This window comes from Brassica rapa, chromosome A09 (genome assembly GCF_000309985.2).
Source record: "Brassica rapa cultivar Chiifu-401-42 chromosome A09, CAAS_Brap_v3.01, whole genome shotgun sequence".
NCBI lineage: Eukaryota > Viridiplantae > Streptophyta > Magnoliopsida > Brassicales > Brassicaceae > Brassica > Brassica rapa.
In genome coordinates this window covers 20,349,119-20,364,466 of record NC_024803.2, presented here as the reverse complement: position 1 = coordinate 20,364,466, position 15,348 = coordinate 20,349,119, and the positions used below count along the sequence as shown (strand labels likewise).

At 45.8% G+C, this 15,348-nt stretch overlaps 1 long non-coding RNA gene across 1 annotated transcript; it reads right to left on the bottom strand.

The window, feature by feature from the left end:
• Nucleotides 1–11,119: 11,119 nt before the first annotated feature.
• On the bottom strand, nucleotides 11,120–15,348 carry LOC117128586. The gene is made up of 2 exons (XR_004451952.1): nucleotides 11,896–15,348; nucleotides 11,120–11,714 (listed from the first exon to the last, which is right to left on the bottom strand). It is a non-coding gene; the product is annotated as an uncharacterized LOC117128586 (long non-coding RNA).

Genomic DNA, 15,348 nt, shown 5'->3' with positions numbered 1-15,348 from the left:
GAATTACCCTTTTGAGTCCTGGATCGGAACTTGATGCTAAGGCCGCGAGGGCGTCCGCCTGGACATTCTCGGAACGGGGGATCCGGGTAAGGGCGAAACAGTCGAAGTCTTGAGCTAGACCTTGGACCAGTTTGAGGTACGCGTCCATCCGTTCGTCTCTGGCTTCATATTCTCCGCTGAATTGACTGGCCACTAACTGGGAGTCGCAGTAAGCGTGGAGATTGCGTATTTTTAAGCCGTGAGCCAAACGTAGACCTGCGATCAATGCTTCGTATTCGGCCTCGTTGTTTGAGGCATGGAATTCCAGTCTGAACGATTGTTCCAGGATCTCGCTTGTTGGAGATGTGAGACGGATCCCGATACCCGATCCTTGCTTGGATGAAGATCCGTCGACGTGGAGGAGCCAGGTGGAATTTGGTTCCTCGTTGGTTATTGCTCCCGTTGGAAGTTCGACCAAAAAGTCCGCGAGCACCTGTGATTTTGCGCTCGTCCTTGGTCGGTATTCGATGTCATACTCGCTCAACTCGACCGCCCACTTCGCCAATCGGCCTGATTGACTTGGGCTATGCAAAATTGTCCGTAAGGGAAAAGTCGTGAGGATAACAATCGTGTGGGATTGGAAATATGGTCGTAGTTTTCGGGCCGATGTTACGACCGCGCATGCCAATTTTTCCATCAACGGATACCTAGATTCGGCATCCAGCAAGGTTTTGCTTATGTAAAAAATAGGTTTCTGCTCCCCGCGTTCTTCCCTGATCAGGACTCCGCTTACGGCTGTTGCCGATACCGCGATGTACAAGAACAAAGGCTCTCCTTCCACGGGTTTTGCGAGGACTGGAGGAGTAGCTAAATAACGCTTCAGCTGTTGGAAGGCGTTTTCGCACTCTTCCGTCCATTCGAATTTTTTATTTCCTCGCAGGACGTCGTAGAAGGGCAGGCACTTATCTGTTGATCGTGAGATAAATCGGTTAAGTGCTGCGATTCTGCCGGTCAGTCTTTGGACTTCCCGTTTATTCTTTGGCGAAGCCATCTCGATTAGAGCGTTGATCTGTTTTGGATTTGCTTCGATACCGCGGTTGGTGACCAAGTAGCCGAGGAATTCTCCTGATGCCACGGCGAATCTGCATTTCGTCGGGTTGAGCTTCATGTTATGGGAATTTAGTTGTGCGAAACATTCTTCGAGATGTGACACGTGATCCCTTGCTTTGAGGGATTTGACAAGCATGTCGTCGATATAAACTTCCATCGTTTTTCCGAGTTGTTTGGAGAACATTCGGTTCACGAGTCGTTGGTAAGTTGCTCCAGCGTTTTTGAGGCCGAAGGGCATTACCTCATAGCAATAGGTTCCGCGATCGGTAATGAACGCAGTCTTCTCACGATCGTCGGGATTCATCCTAATTTGATTATAGCCTGAGAAAGCGTCCATGAAGGATAGGAGTTCGTTGCCCGCCGTTGCTTCTACCAATCGATCGATATGTGGTAGAGGGAAGCTATCCTTTGGACATGCCTTGTTTAGGTCGGTAAAATCTACGCAAACTCGCCACTTCCCGTTTTTCTTTTTGACTACTACGGGGTTGGCGAGCCAGTCGGGGTACTTACTTCCGTTATCGACCCAACTTTAAGCAGTTTTTCGACCTCATCGTTTACTGCGGTAGCACGTTCGGGTCCCAGCTTCCGTCTTTTCTGTTTGACGGGTTTGAATGTTGGGTCGATGTTCAGCTCGTGACATGTTATGTTAATGTCGATTCCTGGCATATCTTCCGCAGCCCACGCGAAAGTATTAAGGTTCTTTTTAAGACAGGTTATGAGTTCTGTCTTTAAAGGCTCGTGGAGATTGGCTCCGATCTCGACGCAGCGTTCTGGGAAGGCTTCGTCGAGACAGATCGTTACCACGGGTTCACAAGTTGGCTCGCGTTTTTCATCTAGAGCTGCGAAGATACGAGATTGCCAGAAGAATTCCGCTGAATCCTGACTTCGCGTATCTTTGCTGGAGGTCTCTTTCTCCGCTTTCTTAGGAGTAATTTCGAGGATCGGTCTCTTTCGTTTTAGTTCCGCGGCGAAACAAACCTGAGAAACTCTTGGATTTCCCCAGATTACCTCGACTCCGTTAGGGGTCGGGAACTTGAGGCAAAGATGGTAGGTTGATGGGATTGCGCGCATGGTGTTCAGCCATGGCGTCCCCATGATAACGTTGTAAGATGCGGGGCGGTCGACGACTAGAAACTCTGTGATGTTTGTCACGGTTCCGGCTTTGACAGCGAGTCTAATCGATCCGTAGGCCATGGTCGTTTCCCCCGAAAGCCCTAGCAGTGGGCTTGGGCATTTTGCGATCTCGGATTGACTGATCCCCATCTTTTCAAGAGTGTCTTTGAAGATGATATCGGCCGAGCTTCCGGTATCGATTAGTACTCTAGCGACGTCGATATCTCGAATTGTCAACTCGATAACAAGGAGATCGTTCCGAGGTTTGGCTCGATCGACCGTTTCTCCCCCCCTGAATGAGATGACATTCGCGCACGTCGAATCTCGCATGTCTTTCCTGATCGTTGAGTGGTTTTTGCGGGTTAGATTGATCCGTAAGTCCCCCTCCTTCTAGCGCCAAACTGTGGGAACCGAAATTCGCACTGTCGATTTCCGTTTAAATAAGGAAACTAAGAAAACCCTAGTTTCCCAGAGGACCCGGATATCTGTTAATTACCACACGTCAAGCAATCAGAACACGAGAATAACAACGATAAAAATAAGAAATCGAAAAGAGAGCAAAGTAGATCTTATTCCGAATCTGCGTATGAGCGTTACAACAAGGTATAAGCCTGGGCTCGAGAGCTGTCGGCGAGATTCCTAGTTCTAGCAACCCTAAGACGGCTAAACCTAATTGAGTCGCAGCTCGAAATAACAAAAACGGAAAGTTGCCTAAATCGCTCTAAGTGCTAAGTTTGCTCTGAAAAAGTTCCCCCTTGCTCCTCGCCTAGGACTCCTTATATACTAGCTCCAAGGTCGGTTTACGCTTTTACTCTTCTGCCCTTAAGCCGTCATAGCATAAAAATGGAGATATTCCATTTTTCCCGATCTTCACAATTATCTTCAAAACTTCCGTATTTATCCGCGGAAACTTGACATTTATCCTTCCTCGCGGGCCAAGCGCGAACCATGCTGTGGTTCACGGGCTTTTGGTTAGGAAAAATCGTAGGATGGGCCTCGAGTCGTGTTTTAGGTCCCTTTGGGCCGTCTTCCGACTCGACACGTTTACTACGAGTTTTCCGCGGTTTCTAATCCGCGAAGTTTGATCGATGAATTAGAATAGCGGGAAACATAGACTGAGCTTGCTACGGTCTTCGGGAGATAGCATTCGAAGGTTTGACGAGAATGCAAGGACTGGTGTCGTATCGATGTTCGGAAAGGTTCAATCGCTACACAGCGACCGAACTTTGGCTCGAGCCCGGTCGCTATGTAGCGACCGAGCGAAACGAGTGCTCGGTCGCTACGTAGCGACCGAGCTTCGGCTTGAGCTCGGTCGCTACGTAGCGACCGAGCTTTGGCCCGAGCTCGGTCGCTACGTAGCGACCGAGCGGGACGATCGCTCGGTCGCTACGTAGCGACCGAGCTTGGCTGAGCTCGGTCGCTACGTAGCGACCGAGCGGGACGATCGCTCGGTCGCTACGTAGCGACCGAGCTTTGGCTCGAGCTCGGTCGCTACGTAGCGACCGAGTGGGACGATCGCTCGGTCGCTACGTAGCGACCGAGCTTGGCTGAGCTCGGTCGCTACGTAGCGACCGAGCTTCGGCTCGAGCTCGGTCGCTACGTAGCGACGAGCGGGACGAGCGCTCGGTCGCTACGTAGCGACCGAGCTTTGGTTCGAGCTCGGTCGCTACGTAGCGACCGAGCGGAACGATCGCTCGGTCGCTACGTAGCGACCGAGCTCGGTCGCTACGTAGCGACCGAGCGGGACGATCGTTCGGTTGCTACGTAGCGACCGAGCGGGACGGACGTTCAGTCGCTGCGTAACGACCTGTTTCGAGCTTTCGTCGGACGTCTCGATTCTTTCTTCCGCCAAGCTTTTTCGTAAGGAAGAATCTATTTCGAAAAGTACTCTTCGGAGAAACTCTTATTTTCTTCTTCGAACGTTTTGAATGTTAAATTTGTCGTAACCGTTTTTGACCCCAACACTTTCTCAACTCCTACGTCTCTAGCCAAGGCTTCTTGCCACTTTACAGTGTCTCCAGTCTGAGCCACTTGCATTTCAAGCTTCCTCACTTGAGTTCCTAAGGTCTCAATTCTTGTGTTCAGACTGTTGTATGTAGAATCTATCTTCCCATTGAAGTCCACCGTGAGTTGATGCTGTCCTTCGAGAACTCTGTCAAGCAGTGCTTCAATCTTGCTTTCCTGAGTTTGTGGTGGTGGATTCTGGTAGTATGAATTTCCATAGCTTCTGCTGTTGTTGCTGAAAGGTTTCTGGAACTGTGAACTCTGATTACTCCTCTGACCATTGCCATAGAAGTTTTTGTTTTCACCCTGGTTACAGACTTCTCCACCATTCCTCTTGGAAAAGGAATGCGCCATCGGTCGACAAAATAGTCTCAACATCGATCGACACTCATCCTCATGAGACAAACCAAAAACGAACGTCGACCGACATTGCCTACTTCCCAACGATCGACACTGGAGTCGACTGTGTACGAGAAGGAGACTGCTCGATTGGCAGTTGGGCAGACGATCACCATCACGAAAGCTATGCAGTAGAAACATAAATTCATGAGCCAGGAGCAGATGAACTTCATAAGGTTTCACATATGAGAAACTTCTCAACATGCAAAGACGTGATGAAGCAGATCAACATAGAGCAGAAGCTCTTGGGGAAAGAACATGTTTGAACCATCCTATCGACAGAGCCAACCGACCTTCGATCGACAACAACGACCTATCATCGATCGACATCCGTCCAAAAATAACATCCACTGTAAGCGAAAACCCTAAATTTGATAACCAGTATCTAACACATGATGAATTTGGTATTTTCATGGACCCAGACAGCTCTGCAAGGGCAACATATGGACATGCACTGCATGTATCCAGAGAGGACATTGCAGACATTCTTCAGATGGCTAATGGAGAAGATAATCTCTTCCTGCAACAACGAACGTCCCAGCATATCAGCAGAGGGTGACAAAAGAGTTCTATGACACAGCTGGTAGCATAGACAATCGCTTCAAGAAGAAGAATTGACATCACACTCATCCGTCGATCGACAACAACCTTGCACCATCGATCGACAGACGTCCACAATTTGGCAGAAGAGCCTTTGACCTTTTTGGAACTAGGAAATTCTACTGGGAAGAGAATGATGAATATGGAGTTTACAAAGATGATTAGGGATATACACGAGATAAGGATGGTCACATCATCAGTGTGTCCAAAGATGATATCAGAAAGCTAATGGAAAGAGCTTCGAGATAAGCACATCTACATATGTCTTCCAGAACATGCTAGCTCATTCACATATACTAAGCTGGTACTAGAGATCTACTCCAAGGATGAGATCAATGAGATGTTCTATGGCGAGAAACTTTGCGGCTAACCTAGCGCCGAGAACTTTGCAGTTTACGGTCGAGTGGCCAAAGACCTGGTGAAAGTCGCAGAAGGAGTTCTCGTCGTGATTTCGATTTTGGGTCCATGTATTTCCCGTCGTCCGGCCTTGCTCCGATCCGGAGTTGATGGCGTATTTATGCGCTCCCTGGGTCTCTTCTTCGCCGTGATGGACGTTTTTGTCATTCTGAGGGTTTTTCTTTTTAGACTTCTGATCCGACCCTGGGTCTCTTTTTCCCCGATGTCTTCGTCAGCCTCTGCTTTTGCGACAAGACCTTCGTCTCTTCCTCGATGATTATGTAGTTCGTGGCTTTGTGGAGCGCGTCATGGATCGTATGTGGCTTATCCAAAGTTATCCACTTCCTGAACTTCGACTTGTACCAGAGCATCTTTCGGAGCGCGTCTACGGCTACTTTGTCGCTTATTCCACTGACTCAAGCCATAATTGTCTTGAACCATTTTATGAAGTCATGGAGAGATTCGTCTTCTCTCTGAGACATGCTCCAGAGATCTCCATCAAAGGTTTCTAGATCTATGAACATAGAGTACTGCATGAGAAACTCTGAGGCTAGTTGGCGGAAACTTCCGATGGAATTTCGCCTCAGGCGAGAGAACCACTCGTTTGCCGCTCCTCGGAAGTTTTTGACGAAGAGGCAGCATTTGCCGGCATTTCTTTCGTTTTCTCTAAACTTGGCTTTCCCCATCGCGATCTGTAAAGCCTTTAGATGTGCCCTTGGATCGTTTGTACCGTTGTAAGATGTTACCTTAATCTTTCCAGGATCCGAAACCCTAGTCCTGGTGATGCGAGTAGTGAAGGGCGTATTTTCGAGACTCCTTGAGCAGTAGATTGATCTCAGGTGCGGTGCTTGCAGCGTGATGGATCTGAGATTTCACCGCTCTAACTTGTGCTACCATTTTCTTGAGATGATCGCGAAGATCGCAAATCTTGGATTTCGTCGAGATTTTACCCGGATGTTTTCCCATGTGCGTTGCCGGTCTGAAGGAGTCATGAAATGGAGTCTTCTTCCGGACTCGGGCTGTTCCGCGCGGAAGAATGGTCATGGTTCTTGCTGTTAGGTTTTCGACCTGTTTAGTGAGATAACTCATGACCTTGTCCCGGTTTGCTGACTTCTTTTTGAAAGTCGAGAACATCTTCTATACCTCCTCGAACGCTGCGATGTTAACGTTAACCGCGGTAATGTTCGCTGCTGGAGTGTTTTCAACGTTGTCGTTTTCAGTGTTGCTGTCACAAGTTTGTTGGTTGCTAAGATCGTCGGCTGACATGTTTGATCGAACGTTGGTGGCTGAGAGTTAAACTGATCCGTACCCCCCCCCTCCTTTTAGCGCCATACTGTGGGAACCAAAATTTGCACTGTTGATTTCCCAGAGGTTTCGGATATCTGCTAAACCACACGCCAAATGATCAAAACACGAAAGTATAGACGAAAATAAATATGAGAATCAAAAAGAGAGCAAAAAAGATTTTATTCTGAATCTGCGTATGAGCGTTACAGCAAGGTAAGATCTTTGGTTAGAAGAGCTATCAGCGAGAATCCTAGTTCTAGCAACCTAAGACTGCGGAAACCTAGTTGAGTCGCAGCTTGATAACCAAAAAAAAAAACAGAAAGTTGCCTAAATGTCGTAAGTGCTAAGTTTTTCTCTGAGTAGAAAAATTGTGTCCTCCTGGATCTTCACCCTCGACATCCTTATATACTCCTCTAGAGACGGTTTGCTCTTTCCCTTTCTGCCCTCGATCAGGTTTATCTTTGGAAACTTCATATTTATCTTCCGAACTTGACATTTATCTTCTCCTGCAAAGTAAAAGATAAACCGTCATAACGACTGGGATCAATTTCATATAAAATCGTAAGTGGTCTTCTAGCCACGTTGTGGACCCTTTCGGGCCGTTTTCTGACTTGAGCGTTTTTGCGATTTATCGAAAGAGCGCTTACGAAACGACGTTGATTCCGAAGAAGGTTCGGATTTCTCTTATAGCAGAGGAAGCTTGAGGTGTTTAGTTAACCGTTGCCGTTTCATACGATCAATTCGAACTTCATACAAGATAACGAGTTCTTGTGGTTTTTAAATCGTAAAGTTCCAACAATGACTCGAGATGAAACAAGAGCGGGTTTGATCCAATCCCGAAGGAGGGAGCTACGAGGACGGGACGAAGGCAGGCTAGTTGATCCAACTCGCTGAAGGGACGAGTTGGACTGCACGTTTGGTCCAAGTCGCCCGTTCGGCGAGTTGGATCCAACTCGCCGAACAGGGGACTTGGACGGCATGCTCGGTCCAACTCGCCCGTTCGGCGAGTTGGACAGCGGGTTCGGTCCAACTCACCAAATGAGCGAGTTGGACGTGGCGTTGAATTGGATGATAGAGCTTTATAGTTATTTCGTTGTTCGGGATCGTTTGTCCGACGCCTAGAGTAACCTTTCTCGAAGATTTTATCGGGTGAATCCTTTTCGGAGTTGTTATGAAACTCGATTTAGGTTCTCTCACTTCTCTTTTCTTTTGAATTTTATTTCTTTTTTTCAAAGAGGTCATTTCTTCGGAAGTTTTTGACATTGATTTCGTCGTAACTGATTTTGACCCCATCAGTGATTTGGAGGAAAGTGGTGACTTTTGTGCATTTTGGGGATACAATTATAAAGACCCGTAGCTGACCATCGACCAAGCTGGCGATCGATTGATTCCAGCCGACTTTAAGCCAAGTCCCACAAGAATTACCATATTATCCCTGACGAGTTTTAACCAAATATTTATGTGCTCAGCCATTGTACTAGCAAACACATGCTTTCTATACCTTCATACTTTCATACTTAGAGTTTTACGTTTGGAGAGGATCCAAGAACTTCTTCAGAGATTTTGATTGGAACACCAAGTTTTTCTACTCTATTCTATTATGCAGATTTTCTACTTCTTTGTGATGAATTGCTTAGCATGTCTGAGTAGTTCTCTTTGTTAGATTTAGGGTTCAGATATTCATGAGGGTCCATCAATTAAATTGTTCTTAATGCATGTGTTCTTAATGCTTGTGTTCTAGAGTAGCTAACTAGGACCTTGTCTATAGAGATTAGGGCGCAAGCAGAAGCTTCGTTCTCTGTTTGAATTAATTAAACCTAGTGAACACGTCAAACCCGTGCGTAACGCTTCCTAGAAGGTTCATCGATTGACAACTCAGTAGTTGCATCGATCGATGGGCTGAAAGGTATATCGATCGACAATCCTTAATAGGTATCGATCAACACTTTCTCAAGACCAACAAGCGATAACTGAGGTCTTAGATCTGACAATAGATAGTATAAAAATAAGGATGTTGATCGACTATTCTTACTGTATGAGTTCTAGAATATCCAATATATGCTTAGTATCTATATCTCTATAATCCTGATTGTCTAAATAGAAACCCTAAGTCTAACACCTTTCATATATGTCTTAAAACCCCAATTAATCAACCGAACAATTACTTGTTCACAACCCTGTTATTTACATTTAAACATGGCTACCTAGCTTAACCACATAACTTCTATATCTTTTGTGTGCCTTAGCTCCCCGTGAATTCGATCCTCTTATTTGAGAGAGTAAAAATCACTCCTTAAGGTAATTTGAGTGATATCAACAAGATAGGATCATCTATGGTCGGCTCTGCATCTTCTTCGATTGAAGAACCAAATCGCGATTGGTAGAGCGCAACTGATGCTCAGACTGTTTTCCGAGTAAAGTTACCCCAGAAAACCGGACCTCCATTCAGGACCTCTAAAAAACTTGATACCGTGTCAATTTAACAGTGGTTGTTGTAATACCTTAGATTCAAATCCAAAGGAACAATTTACATTTTATCTTATTGGTTCAACTCTTATGCTAAAACAATGACGAGGTTTTAATTGGTGGTTTCGTGAGAAACAAGTAACAAGATTTATTAAAGTATGCAAATTTAATAACAAGCCAACCTAGGGTTTGTTCATCGGGTGTTTATACAACTAAGTCAAACAATTATTCAAGCAAGAAATAAGCACAATCTAGAACTCGGATCACTCAATTAGATCATCCCACTGTCGTGGTGCTGGCCCTTATGCTGGTCGATCTTGATGCCTAAGCTTTTGCTTGGAACAAGATACAATCGCGGATTATGGTTCCTAAGCTCATTCATATATATTCAAGTCATCTTCTACGCGGTTAGCGAGCTGATTAAACCTAGGTTCGGACATTGGATTATCAGGTTAATGCAAACAATAAGAGTTCATATGAATGAAGCCAAATTAAATGATTGCTTATATATGTTTAACTCATGCGATCAACACCCTAGAACCCTAGAAAAGATACCAAAGACATGTTTTCTGAATAATAGTGCATATAAATCAAATAGAAACAAAGAGGATGCAGGATGATCTTCTCTATGAGAGATAGAGCCTTCTCCCTTACAAGTAGAAAATCGCAAAAACAAGTCTCGGTCGCTTGCAAAAAATTGCGTAGGAAATAAAAGTGGGGCAGAGGCACTTTTATATGGAGGCGCCATTAGGTTAGAGAAGAGGTGGGGCGGCTGGGGCAACTTCCGAAATAAATAAGAGTTTCCTTAATTGTCGGGAACAATCGCTTGGGGCTGCTCGTTGATGGGAGCAATCACTCGCACTGCTACATGGGGAACTCTCCAAATATGGCATCTTTTCTTCATGCACCCTTCTCAGGCTCTTCAACCTACTCCATACCTGAAATGGCATAAAACGACTAGATAGACTAGATAGAAGACTGAAAAGCAATTGATTTTAGACGAATATTAGATTTTGGGAGTATACTAGATAGACTCGATAGAAGACTGAAAAGCAATTGATTTTATGTTCATGATCGTCTGGATATGTTGCTAGCGTTTAGACGAATATTAGATTTTCGTTTTCCTATTCTTGACGATTTGCAGAAGTTTTTGAAGTTTTGGGAGTATACGAGTACAATTTACGTACCTACTCCCCCTCCCCCTTTTTTTACGAAAGAAAACGGTTGAACCGATACTTTGAAGGGTTGTGTACGTTTCTTCTTCTGAGGTTTCGAATGATCGATAATTCGGGACGATTTATAGACGACGCTTGGACTGTGATTTGGTTGTTTCCACATTGACGACTTGGAATATGTCGGTTCCGAGAAAATTGCCAGAAACAAATCGGTTTTAAGACGATGTTCATGTCTCTAGTTTTTTCTCTCTTTAGGAAGCGAGCTTGATATGCGTGGCGATCGTTTCTCAATTTTCGGAGAATTTAGATCGGTTTGCAAGATCTGGATGAACAATTATGGAACAATATATCGAGACAGGAAAAATCGCTTAAGACTTAGTTTGCTAGACTATCCGCCCTAGGTTTTACGTTCCCTAAAGTTCTATGGCAGCCTCAAAGTAATTTCTTACGAAAATTCCAAGTCTGATTTCAAAAATTTCAAGTCGGAAATACCTTAGTTCTCTCGAAGATGCAGTTTTGTCTCTTCTCAGTTTTGCTTGCTCATTTCCCTTTCGTCTTCTCGTGTATGTTCGACATTTCCGATATTGGTGTTTATGCTTTGAAACTTGACATTTATCTTCCAAACTTGACTGTTATCTTCTCCTTAGATACGACGTCAGTTTTTGTAAAAAGGTTCAACGTAATCGTCTAGTTGAGGCGGCTAAGGTGTTAAGTTAACTGTTGCCGTTTTATACGATTAATCTGAATCCACGTGAGAAAGCAAGTCTTTGCGGTATTTTTTTTTTTGTCGTAAAGTTTCAATGGTAACTCCAATCGAAACAAGAGACATTTCGATCGAGATATGAAGGAGAACAGAAAGCTGGAGGTAAGGGCGAGTTGGAGCAAGCGAAGGAGTTTAGACGAGTCTTACTTGTTTTTGTCGTAAAATCTCGACGAAAACTCCGATTGAGACGAAACAAAAAACGTTTCGATCGGGATTCAAAAGATAACACAAAGGAGGAGATTTTTGAGGCTTGAGAGGTCGCAGTGTAGCGATCTGGGGGTCTGACAGGTCGCTATGTAGCGAGTGGAAGCAAGCCAAGAAGAGTCCTACTTGGTTTCGTCGTAAAATCTCAACGGAAACTCCGATTGAGACGAAACGAAAAGCGTTTCGATCGGGATTCAAAAGAGAACCCAAAGGAGGACCTTTCTGAGGCTTGACAGGTCGCTATGTAGCGAGTGAAGCTCTGGCAGGTCGCTACGTTGCGAGTGGAAGCAAGCCAAGAAGAGTCCTACTTGTTTCGTCGTAAAATCTCAACGGAAACTCCGATTACGACGAAACGAAAAGCGTTTCAATGAGGATTCAAAAGAGAACCCAAATAAGGACCATTCTGAGGCCTTAAAGGTCGCTACGTAGCGAGTGAAGGTCAGACAGGTCGCTACGTAGCGATTGGAAGCAAGCCAAGAAGAGTCCTACTTGTTTTCGTCGTAAAATCTCAACGAAAACTCCGATTGTGACGAAACGAAAAGCGTTTCGATGAGGATTCAAAATAGAACCTAAAGGAGGACCTTTCTGAGGCCTTACAGGTCGCTATGTAGCGATTGAAGGTCTGACAGGGCGCTACGTAGCGAGTGGAAGTGAGCCAATAAGAGTCCTACTTTTTATCATCGTAAAATCTCAACGGAAACTCCGATTGAGACGAAACGAAAAGCATTTCGATGAGGATTCAAAAGAGACCCCAAAAGAGGACCTTTCTGAGGCCTTACAGGTTGCTACACAGGGAGTGGAGAGTTGGCTTGAGCTCGGTTGCTACGTAGCGACCGAGCAGTGTTCGTGCTCGGTCGCTACGTAGTGACTGAGCAGTATGCATGCTCGGCCGCTACGTAGCGACCGAGCAGCGTGTGCGTGCTCGGTCGCTACGTAGCAACCGAGCAGTGCGTGCTCGGTCGCTATGTAGCGACCGAGCAATGTTTGCATGCTCGGTCGCTACGTTGTGCGTGCTCGGTCGCTACGTAGCGACCTGTGTAATCGATTTGTTGCGTTTCCTTTTTCCGTGATTAACCTAGGGGTTTTTCAGTGGTTTCTGGGAGAACAAGTTTTACCCTTCTGAAATGTCTTCGGAAAACGTGTTTTGGTAAAACCCTTACGCATTGAGGTTTTTTTTGTTCGGTAATGAGCCAAACTTACGGGGATTGATAAGATTTATCGTTTCCCTTTATGTTCAGCAAGAGAAATCGCGAGTTCGATTTTCTCAAGAACTGTGGCGTTTGCGTAGGCGTTGGCCATAGGAGCAGTGGCGGCTGGAGTTGTCTTACCAGCGTTATTGCAAACTGTGATTTTGTCTTTCGTATTTCCAGACATTGTTTTGATCAACCGTTTTGTGACTGAGAGTTAGATTGATCCGTACCCCCCCCCCTCCTTCTAGCGACAAACTGTGGGAACCGAAATTTGCACTGTCGATTTCCGTTTAAATAAGAGACTAGGAAAACCCTAATTTCCCAGAGGTCCTTGAGATCTGTTAATACCACACGCTAAGAAATCAGAACACGATATATCAACGACAAAGTATAAAAATCGTAAGAAGAGAGCAAAGTAGATCTTATTCTGAATCTGTGTTTGAGCGTTACAACAAGGTATAAGCCTGGCTCGAGAGCTGTCGGCGAGATTCCTAGTTCTGGCAACCCTAAGATGACTAAACCTAATTGAGTCGCAGCTCGAAATAACAAAAACGGAAATATGCCTAAATTGCTCTAAATGCTAAGTTTGCTCTGAAAAAGTTCTCTCTCCATGCCTCTTGCCTAGGACTCCTTATATACTCACTCCTAGGTCGGTTTACGCTTTTCCTCTTCTGCCCTTAAGCAGTCATAGCATAAAAATGGAGATATTCCATTTTTTCCGATCTTCGTAATTATTTTCAAAATTTCGTATTTATCCGCGGAAACTTGACATTTATCTTTCCTTGCGAACCAAGCGTAAATCGTCATGCAGCTTACGGGCTCTTGGTTAAGAAATCGTAAGTTGGGCCTCGATTCGTGTCTTAGGTCCCTTTGGGCCGTCTTCCGACTCGAAACGTTTATTACGGCTTCTTTCGAAAAAGGACGAACTTTCCGCGATTTTTACCACAAAGTTTGGTTGATTACTTAGAATGGCGGAAAACATGAAATGAGTTCGCTACGGTCTTTGGGAGATAGCATCGAAGGATAGACGAGAATGCATGGATTAGTGTCGTATCGACGTTTCGGAAGAGCTCGGTCGCTACGTAGCGACCGAACAGAATGCACACTCGGTCGCTACGTCACGATAAAGTTTGGCTCGAGCTCGGTCGCTACGTAGCGACCAAGCGGGACGGACGTTCGGTCGCTACGTAGCATACTCGAGCTTGTCCGCGGCCGATTTGGATATATGTCCGTTGCCTTCGGACAATCGGTATTTAGTGGTTCGATTGAGATTTGAACAAGATTTTACCGCAAGGCTCTTCGTAAAGATATCTTTACGAAGATTACTTTTCGTAAAAACGTTCATGCTGCTTTTTACGGACTTTCAGACATTGATTCCGTCATGACCGGTTTTTACCCCAACACCCGGCAAGACGACTAGTCTCAGAACTGCACTCGCTGATCATCCCATCGATCAACGACATGAACTGCAAACGAGAAAGAAGTTAAAACTAAGTCCGAGAGAGAATGTATATGAAACGATCAAGAAATCAAGTGAGCGACAAACTTTTCCACGAAGTCCCGACGCTACGCTCGATCCCCCTTGCTGCAAAGATTCCCCGTCACCGCTCTTGGCCAGCTTCCTCTTTCGGCCCTTAGGCTGAGTAACCGGAACAGCACTAGGAGAGCGCAACGCTAGAACGATTTTTTTCTTGGCCGGAGGAGGAAGCCCTTTCCTTATCCCCGACAAGGATCGGAGTCGTGGACGATCCGGCAGGTAGAGCTTGAGCACCTGGAATGCCCGAGCCTGCAAGAGTTCTTTCGTCCTGCGGAACCACAACCTCGGTCCCGTGACCCGGAGCAACGGCCCGCGTAGAAGAAGACGGGAACTCGGTGCCAGCTTGAACTAGTTCCGTCTCGGCTTGTCGACGAACTAGTCTCTCTCGGAAGGAGAGATGACCAGCAACACAAGCCGGCGCTTCAGCCTGAGAAATCGGAATCGGAGCCGGAGAGGTGGCCTCGCCCATCTCGACGTCGGAATCTCTCTTGTCACCTTCGGAGGAAGACATGTTGAAAGCAAAAGTTTTGGAGCTAGAGAAGTTTTTGAAGGTTTGAAGAAGGGAAGGTGTGAAGAAAATGAATGACAAGAGCTCACTACTTATAGAAGTATAGGTTTGGAATTTATATCTATAATACATATACTTTCTCGATGAATTTCTTCCGCAGAGTTGAGAGTATAAACTTCGTCCAAAACGCCTAGCTTTGCCAAAATCGTCAAACCGCGCTCTAGAGTCTCGACTCTAATGAGCTGGGGGGCTAACTGTTGGGGTCAAAAACGGTTATGACGAAGTTAACATTCAAAACGTCCAAGGAAGAAGAAGAGAACTTTCTCCGATAAATACTTTTTCGAAATAGATTCTTTCTTACGAAAAGCATTGCAGAGGAAAAACGAGACATTGGACGACCGCTCAAAAAGGTCGTAACACAGCGACTAAACGCGCCACGCTCGGTCGCTACGTAGCGACAGAGCTCGGCCAAGCTCGGTCGCTACGTAGCGACCAAGCATCCGTCCCGCTTGGTCGTTATGTAGCAACCGAGCGTTTGTCCCTCTCGGTCGCTACGTAGCGACCGAGCTCGGCCAAGTTCGCGTCCGTCCCGCTCGGTTGCTACGTAGCGACCGAGC